The following is a 17,543-nucleotide window of genomic DNA, read 5'->3' as shown; positions in this document are numbered from 1 at the left end:
AGAAATACGCTTCTTAGAAATCTGCCTTCCCATATAAGATAGTTCTTTTTACTGTGGAGCAGATAAATTATCTGTACCAGAAAGATTGATAAAATTTATTAATTTGAAGACATTTATCCGGTTAATTTATCCTGGTCATATGGACATGTAAGATATGTATATTTCTAGAAATTTCCTGTTATTTACAAAAACATGCGAGTAGGGGAGACTGGGGCAAAATTTGTCAAAACGAAAATTTCAATATTAATTATTTTCTAAAATAAAAGAGACTGAGGATTGAAATTTTTATTATAGATAGCCTTCATGAACCTTCTTAAACTTACAAAATTTCAAGGGATTCGAGGAAGAATTATGTAAAATAAAAAATAATGAAGTTTTGAGCCCTATTTTTGGAATATTGCGCTTACAGAAAATATCAGTACGGATTAGCTCAATTTAAGCACATTTCTCGTTAAGATAGAGAAAAAGTATCTTCGACAAAGTTGTACAGGATTAAATTTCCTATAGAAATATGTCTATTTTATATTTTAACCGTTTGCGAGAGTAAAACGTCACAAATTATCCGAAGACTAACAAAATTTGCCATAGCAATTTTGAGAATCTTCACAAAATCGACTTTTATAGAATGATCCGAAAATCACATTTCTTTCGAGATAGAGGAAAATAATCTTCTGCAAGAGCAGTAAGTTTTCTATAAGAATATGCTCATTATAGAAAGTTTAAGAGCGTTCTCAGAGCTCGTGAAAAAATTAAATATGCGTTTTGACAAGTTTTGGCCCAGTCTCCCCTACTCAAAATTTTCGAGTATTATGTATATGTGTATGATATTGTTTGGTATTATGATTTAAACAACCTGTTAAGAAGCTTTTCCATCATTTTGCTTTGGAGGATGATTAACAACTTTAAGCATCAGTAGATGTAAATTTATGGGATGGAGAATGTCTCATTCACGATGTAAAATAAATACATAATACAAATGAAAGGTCTCCTTCTTGTTCTTGCAATGATCCTGTATTCATAGAAAAGAAACTTCATATGAAACAGATTTTATAAAAATAAATTTTCAATGCATTTTCATTAAGAATATAAAATTGTTATGTTAGACTGTAAAATGCATTATCGCTCTAAAAAGTTTTGCTAAACAAATTTATATTTTTTCATCCTGAAAGGATAAAACATTCCTAATGTATCCAGAAGGAGTTTATCTCTCTAAGTTAGAATGAACAAATTGGACAACTTCAGTATTTTTTTAAATTAAATAACCCAGTAAATTTTCTTTCATGGAGATATTTATTTTAATAAGAATAATCTACCAATTTTTAGTTATCGCTAAATAGGAAAATTAAGTATTTGATTACAAATGAACTTAGGAAAGAAAGATTAACCCTATTGAATTTCTTTTTCATGGAAATTCTTGATAAATATATATGTATAACTTCCTGCTTTAACCTTTCCGATCGATTTGATCCTCTTTGGCCCTTACTACCTCAGTTTTCTTCGCGTAGGTTGCCTATACGTGTCCCCATTGTTTCCTTTCTTATCACTTTATTCTCATGAGTGATTGTGCGCGTGGTTTTGTGACGTTTCATATTTCTGAGAATTCACTTGGATTTTGTGTGAGGCTGATAACTTAGTATAAGCTTGTCAATTTCAATGTGCATTTGTGTCAACTCAAAGAATGAAATATTAATTAGTTAAAATTTGTCTTATCTTTCTTTGTTATCAAACAACATGTCACTTAATAAACACTACTATCGTGTGATATTATTGTTCAATTTATTGTTTAACGTCAATATTTGATTCTGCAAACAATTATAACAGACCTATTATTGATTTTAATAACAATTGAATAATTGATTTTATATACTTCAATGATTTTATTGATCGAAAAAAAATTTATATTGTTATTGAGCTAGGTTGAAAACGAGAAGAGATATCAACTTCAGGTTTTGAAGACACCCTTTTTTAAAAACACACAATCTTTGATCTTTCTAACGATATATTTTCTTTTTACTGCCACTCCTGTCCTACATCACCAAAATTATATTTTGTTGGGTATCCCAGAAAATGGTTCTAAAGATTTCTTTTATTTTCCGAAATGTTTGGGAACTTGACTAGGATATTTGTATATTTTCTACATACCTATGACGGAAAAATTCAAAATTTTGTGTTATCAGGGTCAAAATTATACTTCTTGAAAGCTCATTTCTCACCTGAATTGATTAAATTTAGATTTAATTGAAAAATTTTGAAAAATCCAATTCGGTTTCATCGATGTTAATCGATGAAATACCCACAAATTATTTATATTTCTCTAGCTTTTTATTTGTTCGACGTCTTGTTGTTGGAATAGAGGACAAACGGTGTGTGATACCAACTTTCAGTCTTCTGCTATCCTGCCATAAGTTGGTAGTACCTCGAACGGCCTTTTCTTTTCTTTCATTAATTTCTTTTTTTCCTTCAAAATCATATATTTTAGGATATTTCGAAAATGGTTTTAATGGTATCTTTTATAATATTTTCGCATTGTTTTGGGAATAATATAGATCTAGGCGAACATTTCAAAGACAATTTTTTTCTATGTAAAATATTTTAAAATTGTCACACAAATGAGAAAAAATTGTTTCAATGTAAAAGACTGAAACATCCTAAAATACACATATTCTGAAATAGTTTTCCAGTAATTGTTAATTTTATTATTTAGTAATAAATAATAAAGTCTTTTTAAATTAATAATATACCATTATAAACTGTAAATAATGCCAAAATATAATCAATAAAGAGCTCTATCTTGTGCTTTCGAGTATTCTGCAAAGCTGAAACGTTTTTCCTCTTTCTGTCAGTTACTAAATCAAATTTAGGGTTATCTACCTTTCTGTCACAGAAGGATATTTTGTGTCTGCTGAAATCTTTAAAGAGATTCGCACTTGTCGCAGTATTTTAAATAAGTTTCTCTAACTTGTTTGTCACGTAAATTGGGAACCACTTGAGAAACCTGCTACTAAATAACTTTGAAAATGTATTTCAGACTCTAAACATTATATGTAACAAAGACGTGCTCAAGCACATTGTGCAATTAAGGATATTTTGGATTTGCCACTTGAATGCTTCATCCCACACTCCTACTTTGGCTCAAATGCAAAATAAATTTATTTTCCACAATGCCTGATTCAATTATTTATCTGTGCAAATCTTTCGCGATAGAAAGAGATTTTAGCACATTTTTAAAAGCTCACCATAAATGCTGATTTTGCATGGTATACGCTTGAAGCAACATAAGCTGCCAGATCTCATAATTTAAAGAGATTTTCCTTCAAAATCTTCACATTTACTGTAATTTAGCACTTTTATTTGGACGCGCCTGTATTGAGGATAAATATTCAGAAATATTTTGTCACTACCACCTACTTTAATGTAATTTGCCTAAAATATATACGATATATCCCAAAAAGCTCTATATTTATAGTGGAGTGTAAAAGTAAAAAAAAAAAAATTGAGAAAGATTTCAAATAGTAGCACCACTTTAACATCTTATGTGTATAAATATATATAGATAAATCTTATTTCCATTTTCACGCGTTTTCTTATTCCAATGGGAGTAAGGAGAGGACCGTGAGCTACAGACGCGAATGCGTATCATTTATATTTATATATAGCTCGTAATACAGATATCATAGTGATGAATTGTGGGGATATCATATAAATTGTATAATATGCTTTGCTGGGGCTTTCTTCATCAGTTATATATAATGATTATAAATCTCCACGAAATTATTATGATTTTTATGACATTTGCGAAATGCTACTCTGTACACATTTCGTAATACCCCAAAAGATGAGTGGGTCAATTAATAAATGTATGTTCTCGAAATTACAAGGATTAAGATTAAAGTTTATGATCAAATCCAAGACCACCCACTTACATATCTTGTTATAGATTTCATCTGAAATCCAGATTGTTTTATCACTTTCATTGCAATGTCGAGATATAAATTATCACGATAAGAGATAGAGATAAATTGCAATTTTCTGTTTGGAAAGAAAGCCTAGGGTGAAACGTCCCCTGTTTGGCCCTGTATTACTTTCTTTTTTTTATGTCTTATAGTGCTGCCATATTCCATTAAAAACTAGAAATCAAAAGGGAAAAAAATTAAATTTCCCCTGACATATAGATTGGATGCCCATACATGAAAATAATGTGTAAGCAGGGGCCTCTCGACATTTCATTTTTCCATACGTTTTTGCATAGAAGCACTGAAGACTATTGGCAAGTTTTTTCCTGAAGAGGATTGACTTATCAGTCTGATATATTTCGAAATTGTGCATTTAAAGCTATCTAAAAATACATATTTCATAATGCTCGCCGAAATAATACAAGAACTACGAGGAAATTTGTTTAAGTCGCGGTGTAATAGCTGCAAAATTTTTACAAGGAAAAGTGAAAAATATCTTCACTTTTTATTAGGTTTGATGGGCCCCTGGTGTAAGGAAGAAATGTAAAACGTAGATATTTTTTAGCTTTGTTTTTCATTAGATTCAAAGCGTCCAAGGCTTTGCTATACCTCAAAAGTATCTACCTATTTAGATGCTATACCTCAAAAGTATTTTCTCATCATTTACCGTTTTTCGGTTCTTAACGATTTAAACCTATTCATAAATAACTCAAAACATTGCCCAAAATACCTAATTAGTATGTTATAAACCGGTTTATAACCAATAGGTTCTGAACCGGTTCATTACCGATTTTAATTGGTTTAGGCTTTTCAGGAACTCCAAGATATTTTCAACGAGCCCTATTTAAAACTAAAAAAATCGTACGATACGCTTTTAAGAAATCCCAAAAATCATGGTTCCAGAGGGGAATAGGACGGGTAGGGGTAAAATGAGAGACATGCTAGAGATTCTTGGGTCGACTTATTGGGGTCCCTCGAAAGTCATAAGTCTCTATCTCTAACCGTTTGGGCTCTTGAACTGGCGACAGCCGCACAGATCAGACGGAAAAATAGCGTCACGCCAACAAACTCTAAACTTCAAATTTCCAAAATTCTAAAAAAAAATACGAGTCTTTCGGGAGTAAGGAGCCGGAATTTTGACCGGGACCCCAACTATATATATAATTAAAAATCGAGAGATACATTGATCTCTCTCTGTTGAGTTTGACGAGTTAAATAAAATTTACTAAGAATTGTTTTTGTGAATTGATTTTAACATATTGGTTAGTATTATTTGTTTATTTTATTACCTGTATATTTTACTGAAATTATTTTTACTGCTTGAACTAGAGCTTGAACCGAGAAGAAATTCGTTTTATCTGAGAGAACTGTATATTGATAGCTTCATTCCATACTATTCTATATCAAAATGACAATGAATTTGAAATTGGCAAATTCCTACGCTACCAACGTAATTGTTTTCTTCAAAAAAATTAATTTCGTCACCAGAACATCAGATGACTGCCAAATTTTCACTAGTCGTAGAACTTAATCCCTTGAATAACGTATTTCTTACAGTAATATAGTATTATAGTAACTGACGTCATACTGCTCGTATGTCGTGTGTTTGATTCATCCGGCCGACACAAGAGCTTAGGATTTTCGAATGCCCCCTATAGATCAATTCAAGAATCATTAAGATGATTTTTATTTTTCTCCATCTGTCTTCTTTTTCTCCAATATCATGCTTTCTTGAGATAGCTCGAATCAAGCTGTTATCAGAAGGTTTTACTTATATAAAAATGCCGTTAAATCAACCGTTGAGCTTTCTTTATTTCTTAATCAATTTTTTTTATTGTCTGTATGTCTTCGAATATGAATGTGATTAACAGGTTTGAGTTATTTTTTAAGAAGTTACGTGGCTCACAAAGACTAAAAAATAACATTTTTTATCTCTATTTATTTAGATCAAATAAAAGTTTAATATTTAAACTATATTTTGTGAAATATTCATTTTAAAAATTCAGTCGTTCTCGCAGGATTTTCGAAAACCTTTTTTGTAAAAAAAATTGTGTTAATCACGATTACTTAAAATTCAGAATATATATATATATATAATCTTTAAAAAAATAAAATATTTCCTATTAGCAGATGAGTTGGACTTATACTTGAAGGTTTTTTTTTTGGTTTCTTAAAAACATCTTATTTTACAAGACGAACGTGGTGTGATTTTTTGAATAAAATTGTTCCAAAACTACAAATTTCCTTTTTTTTTAATTATTCGCTCAAGTACAGTTTTAACACATCTGCTAATAGGTAGAGCTTAATTGCTTAAATTTTATAAATATTTGATTGTGTTTAAAAAATTATTTATTTAAAAAGAATGTTCGTTTTTTAATCTTCGTGACCTACGTAACCCCTTAAAATAGCCAAATAGTAGGTATCTGACCCTATTATATTTTTATCTAGAAGAATTTCCTATTTTAGTCCAATCAAAATTCCCCAACATTTGCATCTAGAATTCCTCTAGGAAGAAAATTTTTTTCCGTCTTGCTACTCTCTCAGTTAGTATATATTTTTTTATTTTGTTATTTCATTACGTAAATAAGTCGAAAATATATTTTTCCACTTGATGCTGTCATTTTAATTGCTGTTCGAGCTGTAAGGCTGGAGAAACAATTTCAAATTTAATCTTCATCTTCATCTTGGCACGTGTAAGAAAATGTTGTGATGGTGTTTCAACTGTTTGGGGATTATGTTGCCTGACAGTCGTCTTAGAACTTACCATACGAAATACTCCTCTGCAGTGACAGAATGTAAATGCTTGATTTGACAACTTGAAGAATTTATTGCTTTTGTTGGTGATGAAAAGAAAGTTTTCCCACGAAGAATTGAAAAATATTTCAAGATTTCCCGAAGACTGACTTATGCTCTCAAAATCTTCTTCTATTCTGATGGAAATATATGGTAAAAAGATATCGCGGTAAATCGATAAACAGTCGGAATGGGAAGTAAGGGTGGAGGTTAAGCTATTTTGCAGTATGTTTGTGATATCTAAGCATACGAAATTTTTAGGTTTAAATATAATGTTTTTGCTTTAGGAATACTGTCGTTCTAGGCTTCGTTTAACCTAATTTGTTTTTTTATTGATAGTAAAAATGAATCTTAAATTGTTGTTCCATTAAAAATTTTATTAGGTACACCAAAAACGCTCATTTAGTACTTTTTCTTGTCTATGAAGATGCCCTTATATCATCATATCTACAATCAAACTTTTTGTTCCCTGAAATTAAGTATGATAGTATATTGCTTGAAAGAAAGACATTATTGTCAATAATAATGCAAAATGTTTGAAAATAAATGACATTCAATAAAAATCCCAACCGAAATATCGCTAAAACCAATCAATTTTCAATATTATGACCAATGTTGAATCTGCAGACATTGATAGCATTATTATTTACGATATAATGTTGTTCTCTTTTGAGAAATGTCTCTATTTTCTGAATTACATAAGTGAGAGTAAAAAAGGAAAATCTAATTCTATTTTAGTGTGCTTTCAGTTTAAAATTAGCTACTTCTGCGTCTATTTCGTGATTTTTTTCGCCATACTTCTTAATCTCGTCAAGTTCTTCATCTTCTCTTGTGATCAATGGCGATAATAATAGAATATTTCCAACATATTTCTGTGCACGTTATGGCAAGTTAGCTTTTATATATATCAGATTGAATTTGTGAGCAAGCAAGAAGAAAAAAAGGAGCTGGATCTTGCCACTGTTGTATCTCAAAGGTCAATATGAAACTCTTCTCTTTAATTGCCAGATTTATTTTCAACAACACTAAACGGTGGAGATTATGATTTTTTTATTGCAGCATTTTGAAAAGAAAACAGTTTTTGTGGTGCGATGAAAAAAAGAAATAAATTTTTCATTTTAATTTCTGACTCCGATTGAAATAAAAAGAGGAGCAGCTTTAACAAAAATTCCACCGTCATACAAAAAATTCAATTGGCCATAAAAATGATTCTTCCCAGCTAGGGGGAGGCTTTGAACTTTCGCATACAAAAATGATGTTCAAGTTCAGTGATTTTTTCTGACTACCATGCAAACTGTATGGATTCTCCAACTATGCCAAAAAAATGTCTTACTTATAAGGTTTATAATCCCACCAAACAAAATTCCAGGAAATCCTCAGATTTTCCTCCAGAGGAAAATGAAAATTTAATGGCGATTTATCCGATAGATGAATCAAGTTTCTATTATCGCACACGATTCACGCCATCATTGAACACCCCATTTTCACCGTAAATTTTGCACCGGACACTAAAAGTTGCACATCATTGTTTAAAGGGAACTCTAATCTACTTGATTAAACCATTTTTATATAGAATAAAACATTTTAATATCACTTTTTTGGAACTTTTCTGAGAGATGTTTTATTGACATTAAAAACCATTTTTTTGATTGGTTCTACGAGAATTTCACTCCGGAAACGGTTAAATCTGATGAATACTTTCTTAAAAAGTCCAAATATCACCAAATTTACACGAATCAATAAGTTTTTAAAGCTAAAAATTGACTAAAACTCTGCAAGCGAGAAGACCACACAAGATTCCACCATTCCTCCACGGAGCCGGATATGCACAAAAACGTTTGAATGCGCATCATCGAAGATTTCTCTGTTCCTGCAGCTGCAGGAATCGGGATTTAGCACAGATATTGAGCTTCAGCAGGTGAACAAGCTAAAATTTTCACAAAACAGCTTCTCACGGACAATTTCTTTTCTTTGTCATGCAAAACAACACAATAGTGAGGTTATGTCAAAGATTGTCAAAAAACCAGTTGTAAACTGAATGAGCTTATTGCAGATGTGATTCTTTCATTGCACATTCAGTTTGTGCAAGCTTGAAAAATATTTTTATATCAAAGAAATGCAAAATTGCTTAATAATTACTCAACTGCAGCCTATTTGAGTCAAATTACTTCTTGTTTATCAACTTTACGATTTTTAAGTTTTCCTTTTTAGTGGTGGATCAAATCGGTAGATTACAATAGATGTGAATATGAGGGATCGTATCTAAAATGAAGTTTCCTGGAAAATATCTGAAAGAAGCAGTCTTCTATGTGCGATCGATGAATCTGAGTCAAGTTTGTGAATTTTGTTCCACCCACAAAAAGTGCCTGTTCAGCCTAAAAGATTTTTACATAAATCTGATTCCTAATAACCCTTCTACCCTTTGTGATAGTAGTTTTTCAGAAAAGTGATATTAATTCTGCACAATCGTATGAAATATTGCACAGCAAAATTACAGTTTTGGACCTGTTTTTATTTTTTGTTTCCTGAAACTAGGAAAAAAGGATTAGACTCTCAATTTTTTCAGGAAAGATGGGATTTAAGGTTAGCTATTACAATATATAGCCGTATGTGAGATTCATAAAGGAATATGGGAGAAATATGAAGTGTCTGAAGGTAGCGTATGTGCGAACGATCAAAGCCTCCCCCTACTATCCAAATCCAAATTGCTATTCCCCTTCTCAGTTGTCGTGCGAATAGTGAAGTCAAAACAAACGTGACCAAAAATGTCACAGCATTAGGCTCTCCCTTGGATCTAGAAAAAACTAATATTTTTAAATTGTTTTAACCATATTTGCTTAAGAATTTAGTGTGTGTTGAGAGACTCGTGGAAAAAAATGTAAATAATAATAAATAGAGAATAAGTTTACAGTGTTTTTTGCCCAACTGACGTGTCTAAACATAAAGTGTAAATAGAGATTTTAAGTAGAAAAGCAGAATGATATTTTCCATGTAATCTCACCATATTGTACGATCGTCACGATGATAACAATACATTTCACACTCTATATTGGGCTATTGAAAATGAATGGGAAACAATGAGAGGAAGCTATTCTCTATAATATTCCGATGTTGAAGTAATTTTAATAGAATTTCTTACGCCAAGATTGCTTGTAAGATTTGTACCACCATTCTCAGCAGATATAAAATCATTGCTTTTCTATGTGATTTATCATTAATTCCCTACTTGAATTGTATGTCTTCTTATTTTCTTTGCAATCTGCTATTAATTACTGAGATACTGTCAAGGTCTCTCAAGTGATATAATATGAGATGTAGAAGGTTCTGAAAAGTTAATCATTAACATTTCCTCTGGATTGTATCAAAATTTGACATTAAGATATTCGGACTAAAATAACATAAAATGTTTCTTCAACAGTCAGCTAGACAGTCTTATTTAAATGGGAGGAAATGAATTTTGCAAACTTTTAAGAAATAATAACCGTTAGCGGTAAAAGAAAAATGGAAATCTTTGGCACGGAAAAACATTTTAACCCTGACGAGCTAAGTCCTATAAAAAATTTAAAATCTAAGCCCCTTTTTTACATTCCTTAAAGAGAATATCACTCTATTTTTTTTCTTCTTTTTAATGTCAGGATATATAATTTCTATATTCTGTTTCTCATACAGTGATGACTATGACAAACTAAAGAAAACGTAAAAGTTTCTCGAACATTTTTCTGCTTGTGCCTATTATTAAATTTGTACTTCATTATCTCTTAGTTTTGTGATAAATCTTTAAGTTTAAAAATATTATATTTGCTTCAGACTTTAGGCTTTAAATTGCTTAATTTTTCTAACTGGTTATTGGGTTAAGTTTTATGGAAAAAATTATGATTTACGGCTAAATTGCTATTTAGAAATTTGAAAGCTTTGGGAACTGGGCTAAACCTCTAGTCTGAAGACCCCTTTATTCGAATATTTGGATTTTTTATCTTAGATTTTTGAATGCCTTTAAGGTGCCTTCAATATTATAGGTATTCTCGAGGAAAATTGAAATTTCACAATAGGTATTTTATTTTTACAACCGTTCATATACATATTACCGTTCGTATTTGTATGGGCACTCAATAGGTCAAGTGGTAGAGCACTCGCTCTATAATGCAAGTGTCCCGGGTTCGAATCCCCTTTAGGTCACCGGGAATTTTTCTGGCGTTAAAGATGTTCGGATTGCGGTATCCAGTGAGCTTCACTGCACTTGAATCCACGGGCATGGGACTTACAACCTCATCCTCTATAAGAAAAAATAATAATGCAAGTTTAGAAATCTCCTTGCGGGAAGGCCTTGTTCTTTCATGGTATGTTGTGCCAACATTATTATTATTATTATTATTATTACTATATACTTTTGAGGAAATCTATTCATAAAATCTTAAAATGGACAGTGGTTTCGTGTTCAGTGGGGAAAAGTTCATATTTTTTCGATATTCTTTAATTTATCTGAGCTATCTGTGGCATATTTTAAAATCTAGTCTTAAGTCATACATTTGTTAAAAAAAAATAGGTCATATTCAAGAACTGTTGGAAGCCATATTGTGTGCGAAGCCTGAAAGCCTTCCCCTAATAGTCAAATGCTAAATAGTCGTGGCTGAAATTTTTAATTAATAGGTCAAGTATTCCGCAATACGAAATGTAAAATACGAAGTTTCCATATCCCGCGGGTGCGATAGAACCTCCCATCTAAGCTCTCGGAGCTTCTGGAGCGTCGTTAAAGGTGCGGCTTGGCGTTGTTATGGAACACAACTCCCTTCCTATTGTCCAATTTTGGATGCTTTTGGTCGATCGCCTGCTTTAATATGGTCAATTGTTGACAATAGATGTCCGAATTGAGCGTTTGGTCATAGGGCAGCAGCTCATAGTGGACGATTTCCTTTCAATCCCAAACCAACCCACAGCAAAGCCGTTTTGTCCGTTAACCCGGGCTTGATGATCGGTTCATCAGGCTTAGACCACGATTTTTCCCAACTGTTATCTTCGTATGTAACCCATTTTTCATTGTCATTTACCATCCATTTCAAAAATGGGTCGATTTCGTTTCCGTTTCAGCAAAGAATTCGGAAAATCAAGTCGGTTTAAAAGGCTTTTTTTTTTCAACAATTTGTGTGGACTCATACACCTAGCTTCTTCGTTGATATATTTTTACACCTAAAAAGTGTTAAAGTTATGAGGAAAAAAAAGTTAATCGCACCCTCTTTTTTCTCAGTGAAGAAATCTTTCGAAAAAGGCTCAAAACTTTTTACCTGACCTAATAATAATTTTTGGTTTCTTTTTATTCATGCTCGAATCCTTTTAAATTTGGAACATTCAGGGAAGTTCATGCCTATATGTTAAAACTTTAAAGCATCAGAATATTATATATTATATATATAGCGATTCATGAAGTTTTTAGCTCGATACATTTTATTGGCGTCCAGATTTTACTACTCCATACAGATGGGATTTCAATGCATTTTTTGGTTTTTTTAAATTGTTAAATAGTCCCAAGTTAATTGGGATACGAATTATTAATTTCATTTGAAAGAAATATCTTGATTTCTGTTTTAATTATCTACTTACCAAATTTTATTTTTGTTGCTGGCTAATTTACTATACAATTCTGACTGAATGTTGCAGAATGCGATGAAAAATAAAATCTCTTTAATTCTCATAATATGAAACTTTTAACAATATTTTAATTATGTTTTTTTCGTCCGTTCAACAACTAGAATATGTTTTTATTTAACTACACTTTTCGCAATTTTATTGCAAACCACATAAAATATTGTATTTTCTTAAGAATCGGCTCATCCGATTCTTTGTAGTCGTTAGAGGGTTGAAAAGTGGAAAAGTTGGGAAAAGTCTTTTCAAATGTTCCAAGAGCTCCAAGTGTTATTATATACAATATGTTATTATCTACTGACGTATTGTTCTTCAGATGTATGCTCTCATTGCACATGGCAATTAACTTAATTTTTATTAAGAAGCAGATGTTAAATATTCAAGACGTAAATTTAAGCTGATGATAAAATAAAGCAAGTTCCACAAAACTCGAACAGGAAATTTTAAATATTTTTATATGAATATGCCCAGTTTGAAATACGTAATCCACTAGACTAAATGATATTACGTACGGTTAATTACGTAGAATTTCACGTTATATATGTGACATAGATTAAAATTATTTCCAGCATATTTATCTTCCAAAATACCAGTCTCTAATCTAAAACCTAATTTTACATTCAGCTAAAATGCATTTCAGCTCAAACTGTCATATATTTCTACCATAGAAGTGCAAAGCTATACCAATCTCATTGAGTTTTGTTTAATATCACCCTTTGGTGAAAACAATGTGATTTCTCGTGTAATTATTTCATGAAATTGAAGAATGCCACAAATGTCAATTTCCGACCTAACACACATACATTGGGACAATATAGTCATTATGATGCATTTGCGGGCGGAAAAAAGCAAAAACAACAGAGAAAATAATACTGACTGACCCTGAGGGTTAGAATAATTTTTCCTCATGTCTTTTCGCTGAAAATTGCAAATGAACTCCAACCGTGAATGTTTGTGAAACATACAAACTACAGAATAAATTGCCTTCATACTTTCCACTAATGCAGTATTATATGACAATTTGTGACACACATTGTGGACTCGCTCTTCTTTTTCAACTGCTCGAACTTTACAGTGAAAGTAATAGAAATTCCTCTATTTTTTGACCTCTTGAAATTTTCACCTTTCACTCTACCAGGAACCAAAACTTAAATCCAGAGAAATGATTTAACGCTGTTCATCTGCCCACCCGTCTGTTCAATCGCCCTTCGAATCCGTCTGAGCATTACCAGACTTGGAGGATAAACAGTTAGAAATGGCAACTTAGAGTTTTCGCAAGACACTTTCCAAAAGTCTTCTTAAGGATTTTTAACATAATCTTAATTTTCCCTTCGTCCAAATATTCCTTCCTTTCCTCTTCAAAACTGTATATTTGTTAAATCATTTTCAAAATTAAATTCCATTGAATTATAAAGGGTTTTCAAGATCAAAGGTTATAAGGTCTCTAGAGTGTGTATTTCTCAACCGAATGAGGTCATGCTTATTACATCGAAATTTTTGGGATACTTTCATAAGTCTGAACCATATTCAAACTCATATTTATATAAAATCGGTTACGCGTTCGATAATTTATAATTTTAAACTCAATAGAGAGTGAGATCTTTTGAGTAATTTACAAGTCGATTAATATTGCTGGTTAACCCTTTAAGTACGAGACAGTTTTCGCTGACCAAAAATCAGCAATAAAAATGAAACCGATAAACAAAACTTATGAAACGTCTTACATCTAAACTTGGAAAGTCCAACAGAGCCTGACTCGGTGTATTTTTTGTCTCTATGAACGATAGGAACAAAAATAGCCCAAAAATTGAAGTAATTTTTCTGACGATACCAATGACTGATAATTTTCATTCCAATGAAAAATATTATGTTTGAGTATTGTTGTTATTCCCAAAACGGTTTTGCATAAAAAAATTGGAAGTATAAAAGATATTTAAAATCAATTTTCAATATGAGAATTTAAAAATTCGTCATTTTTTGAGCTTCAAAAATTTACTATATAGCAAATAATTAGAGACTTACAAAAAATATCCTAGATTTCTTCAACCTTCTACTTTGCAATAACACATAAGAACATAAGAAAAAATTACTTCAGATAATCAGGAAAAATTATTTTCTTTATGGGAGATCGGTGTTCCAATCGTCCTTAATGGGTTAAACTGTAAACAGATATTTAATGTGAAATGACTTATGGGGTATATCATCTAAGTCATAAGTTCGAGCATTCTGCAAAGCTATAATGCCCTGCCATCCTCTTTTCAAAAAAAATATGCCTTCCCATGAAACTTATAAAACCTTTTTTCTCTGGCTCTTTATATTTTCCACCACCAATGAAATGAAGTATATAGTTTAATCAATGTAGGTAGTTTTTCTCGTGTAACATTTCATGGTGCTATTGTTCAGAAACATATAGGTACTATAAACATAAATGGCATTCCCTACACATCACACAATTGCGAAAAAGGCGAATAAATAATTCAGGTAAATAGCAAACAGGAACACAGAAGCTATATATTTCGTTTATATTTATGTATCAATGGTGTTAAAATTGGTGAAAAGTCTCGATTGCCAAGTGTTTTCATCCGAGTGATAATGCATTAAAATTTTAATTCGCACGTCCTATACATTTAGCATGAGATACGGAAAATGGCACAACGCATACCTGACTTTTCATTATCCAGCTATTGAGAAAGGTAAAAACCCCATCTGCTTCTCATCCTCCAGGCAGTTCCAACTTTTTCTTTACCTCATGAATTTTCAAATCATTTTGATGATTTGCTAAGTTTAGAACGTTTCTTGGATGTATTGATTCCATCTCTTCCACCTTTCCTGATATAGTCTGCCATTGAGAATGCCTGAAAAGCAGCGAAGGTCGAATTGTACAAGGAAATAATCCAATGTTTCCAGTCCTCAACCACAGCCCTTCACTAAGCAGCTGATTCATCCAGTCTAATGCTCAGTGTCGTCTCTCCTTCAGACCTACATGAGTTTTTAAGATCATGTCTCTCTCGGTCACTATAAATTTAAGCTCCTTACTATATTATGCCCCTGGTACAGTGGATTCTCCCATCAACTTGCTGTATACCTACAGCTATTAGTTGGATTACACGTTGAGCCCTTATTCTAGAACTCATTTTGTTTTTAGTCTTAAATGGAACGCGTTTATGGCATTGGGGAAATTAAATTATTTTATAGACGAATCTACAGAATCTACAGAATGATAAATATCTCATATAGAGTATAATGAATATGCAGGTTGGCTTCCAGGTGGTTTTACAAAGAAAACCGTACCAAAAACTCATAATGTAACATAAGGGATATTTTAAATAAAAGTAAATTGCACAAATTCAATTTTATGGTAAAGAATATATCATTTCCATACTAAAAAGGAATGACAAAGCGCACTGAACTTGCGAAATGCTTGAGGTCGTGACTTGGGCTATAGCTTAAAAGTAGCTTCGTATCATTTACATACCTATATTAATAAAGTTTTTATCGCTAAAATGGCTAAAATTAATAGAGAGAAGCATAATATTTACGTTTCCGAGATTTAGGAAAGCTTTATCCACAACCCAATTTGCGTTTATCTTACCGGTTTAACAATAATGTTTAAACCGATTCATAATAACTTTTGTTTTGTAAACATGTTTTTGACATTTCAATGAGAGTGAAGGAAACCGGGATATAATTATCTCGCTTTCTCTTATAGGAAATTTTGAAAACATGTTTACGAACAAAAGTTATTGTGCGTTGGGCATAATCCTCAAAGTAATTTTATTTGGACGAAATGTTCATCTGGACTACGAGTACCTCTAAAACATAACCGAAAATCATTGAAAAAGCTTTGGCCAATTTTGAAAAAAAAAACCAAAAACATAGTTTTAGAAGGGTTGGAGAGAGGGGATAGTAAAAGGAAAAGCGTCTGAAGATAATGCGTTTTTTACTGGGGGTCACCGAAGACCAGAAGTTGATATCGTTTACTGTTTAGGCTCTATAGCGGTGATAAGTTGGAAAAATACGGATTATCTAACTGCTCCCTCTCTACGAATTCGAGCAGTAAAATATATGAGATTTGCAAGAAAATTGGGACTTGGGGAAACTGGGGCACCACCAAACACGGGGTAGCACCAAACACTAATTTTTATTTCTAAACTACTTGGACTATCTCGGCCATTTCTTCAGTGAACACCCTAGTGCCTATAAATGCCTATAGGCCTTGTCCTCAGAACTCGAATATGTGATCGAAAATTGCAGTGTTTGGTGCTACCCCGTGTTTGGTGGTGCTTCAGTTTCCCCTATATAATTTTTTTTCAATATTTCACTTACTTAATTTCCTCTACATATTTTACGGCTTATTTACAATTTATATAAAACCAAAAACAGCTGAACCAGGTATAATATCTATATAAAAATATTATAGTTTTATCGAACTGTTTCAACTGGATGGATTTTAAAATGATTTAGGATGCTTTCAAGCTCTAACCAATTGGAGAACGCATAGAACTTAAAATACTTGATGCAATTATATAAGTATTTAATTATGCCAATAATGCTCGTTATTTAAATTATTTAGAAGGCAATTTTTTTAGATTAATTAAATACTATTTTCTTTTTTTAGAAATCGATTTTTCAGTGTCCTTTGCGATATTTAAAGGTTAATGTCTTCATTTTCAATTTAATATTTAATAAGACTTCTAAAGGTTACAAAATATTCCAAAATGATTTAAATCTGTTGGCTTGACTATTTAATCCTTATTAATTCTGAAAGCTTCCCTATTTGCAATGATTAATTTACACTCTAATGAATGTTATGTTAAAGTGTTTACATGGGAGGAGGTTGGGTTTTTTGAGATGTGTTTGATAAACTGATATACATTTTATCGAAAATTTCTAATGGAAGCGAGTTTCGTAGAACTAAATTTCGTGTTGTTATAGCCTGATTTCCTTTAAAAAACAAAAATAATATATAAATGTAGTACCCCACTGATAAACGTAGCCCCCCCCCCCTAAGTTGTATGTTTTTTTTCTAATTTTGATTATTCCATAGAACCATAAAATATAGATTTTGAGGTTTATGAAGTTTAAGGAAGACTTAATTTTTTTTTAATAATATACGAGAATCCAATAACCTTTTTTTTATCAAAATAAAGTGCAGCTCAA

The 17,543-nt window shown here is 31.6% G+C and overlaps 1 protein-coding gene across 7 annotated transcripts in view; it reads left to right on the top strand.

The window, feature by feature from the left end:
* Positions 1-17,543, top strand: part of LOC129807452 (octopamine receptor beta-2R) — an 81,917-nt gene that overhangs the window by 20,190 nt on the left and 44,184 nt on the right. For 2 of the 7 annotated variants that reach the window (XM_055856757.1, XM_055856750.1), the window contains exon 1: positions 9,469-9,624. The exons of 4 other annotated variants lie outside the window; for them this stretch is intronic. The gene's annotated coding sequence lies outside the window, so the exon portion shown is untranslated. Of the gene's footprint in view, positions 1-9,467; positions 9,625-17,543 lie in introns of those variants that run through there. One more of the 7 variants, XM_055856774.1, reaches the window with a different exon arrangement.

This window comes from Phlebotomus papatasi, chromosome 1 (genome assembly GCF_024763615.1).
Source record: "Phlebotomus papatasi isolate M1 chromosome 1, Ppap_2.1, whole genome shotgun sequence".
Classification (NCBI taxonomy): Eukaryota; Metazoa; Arthropoda; class Insecta; order Diptera; family Psychodidae; genus Phlebotomus; species Phlebotomus papatasi.
Note: the sequence above shows the minus strand (reverse complement) of the source record. Positions and strands in the feature narration are given on the sequence as shown.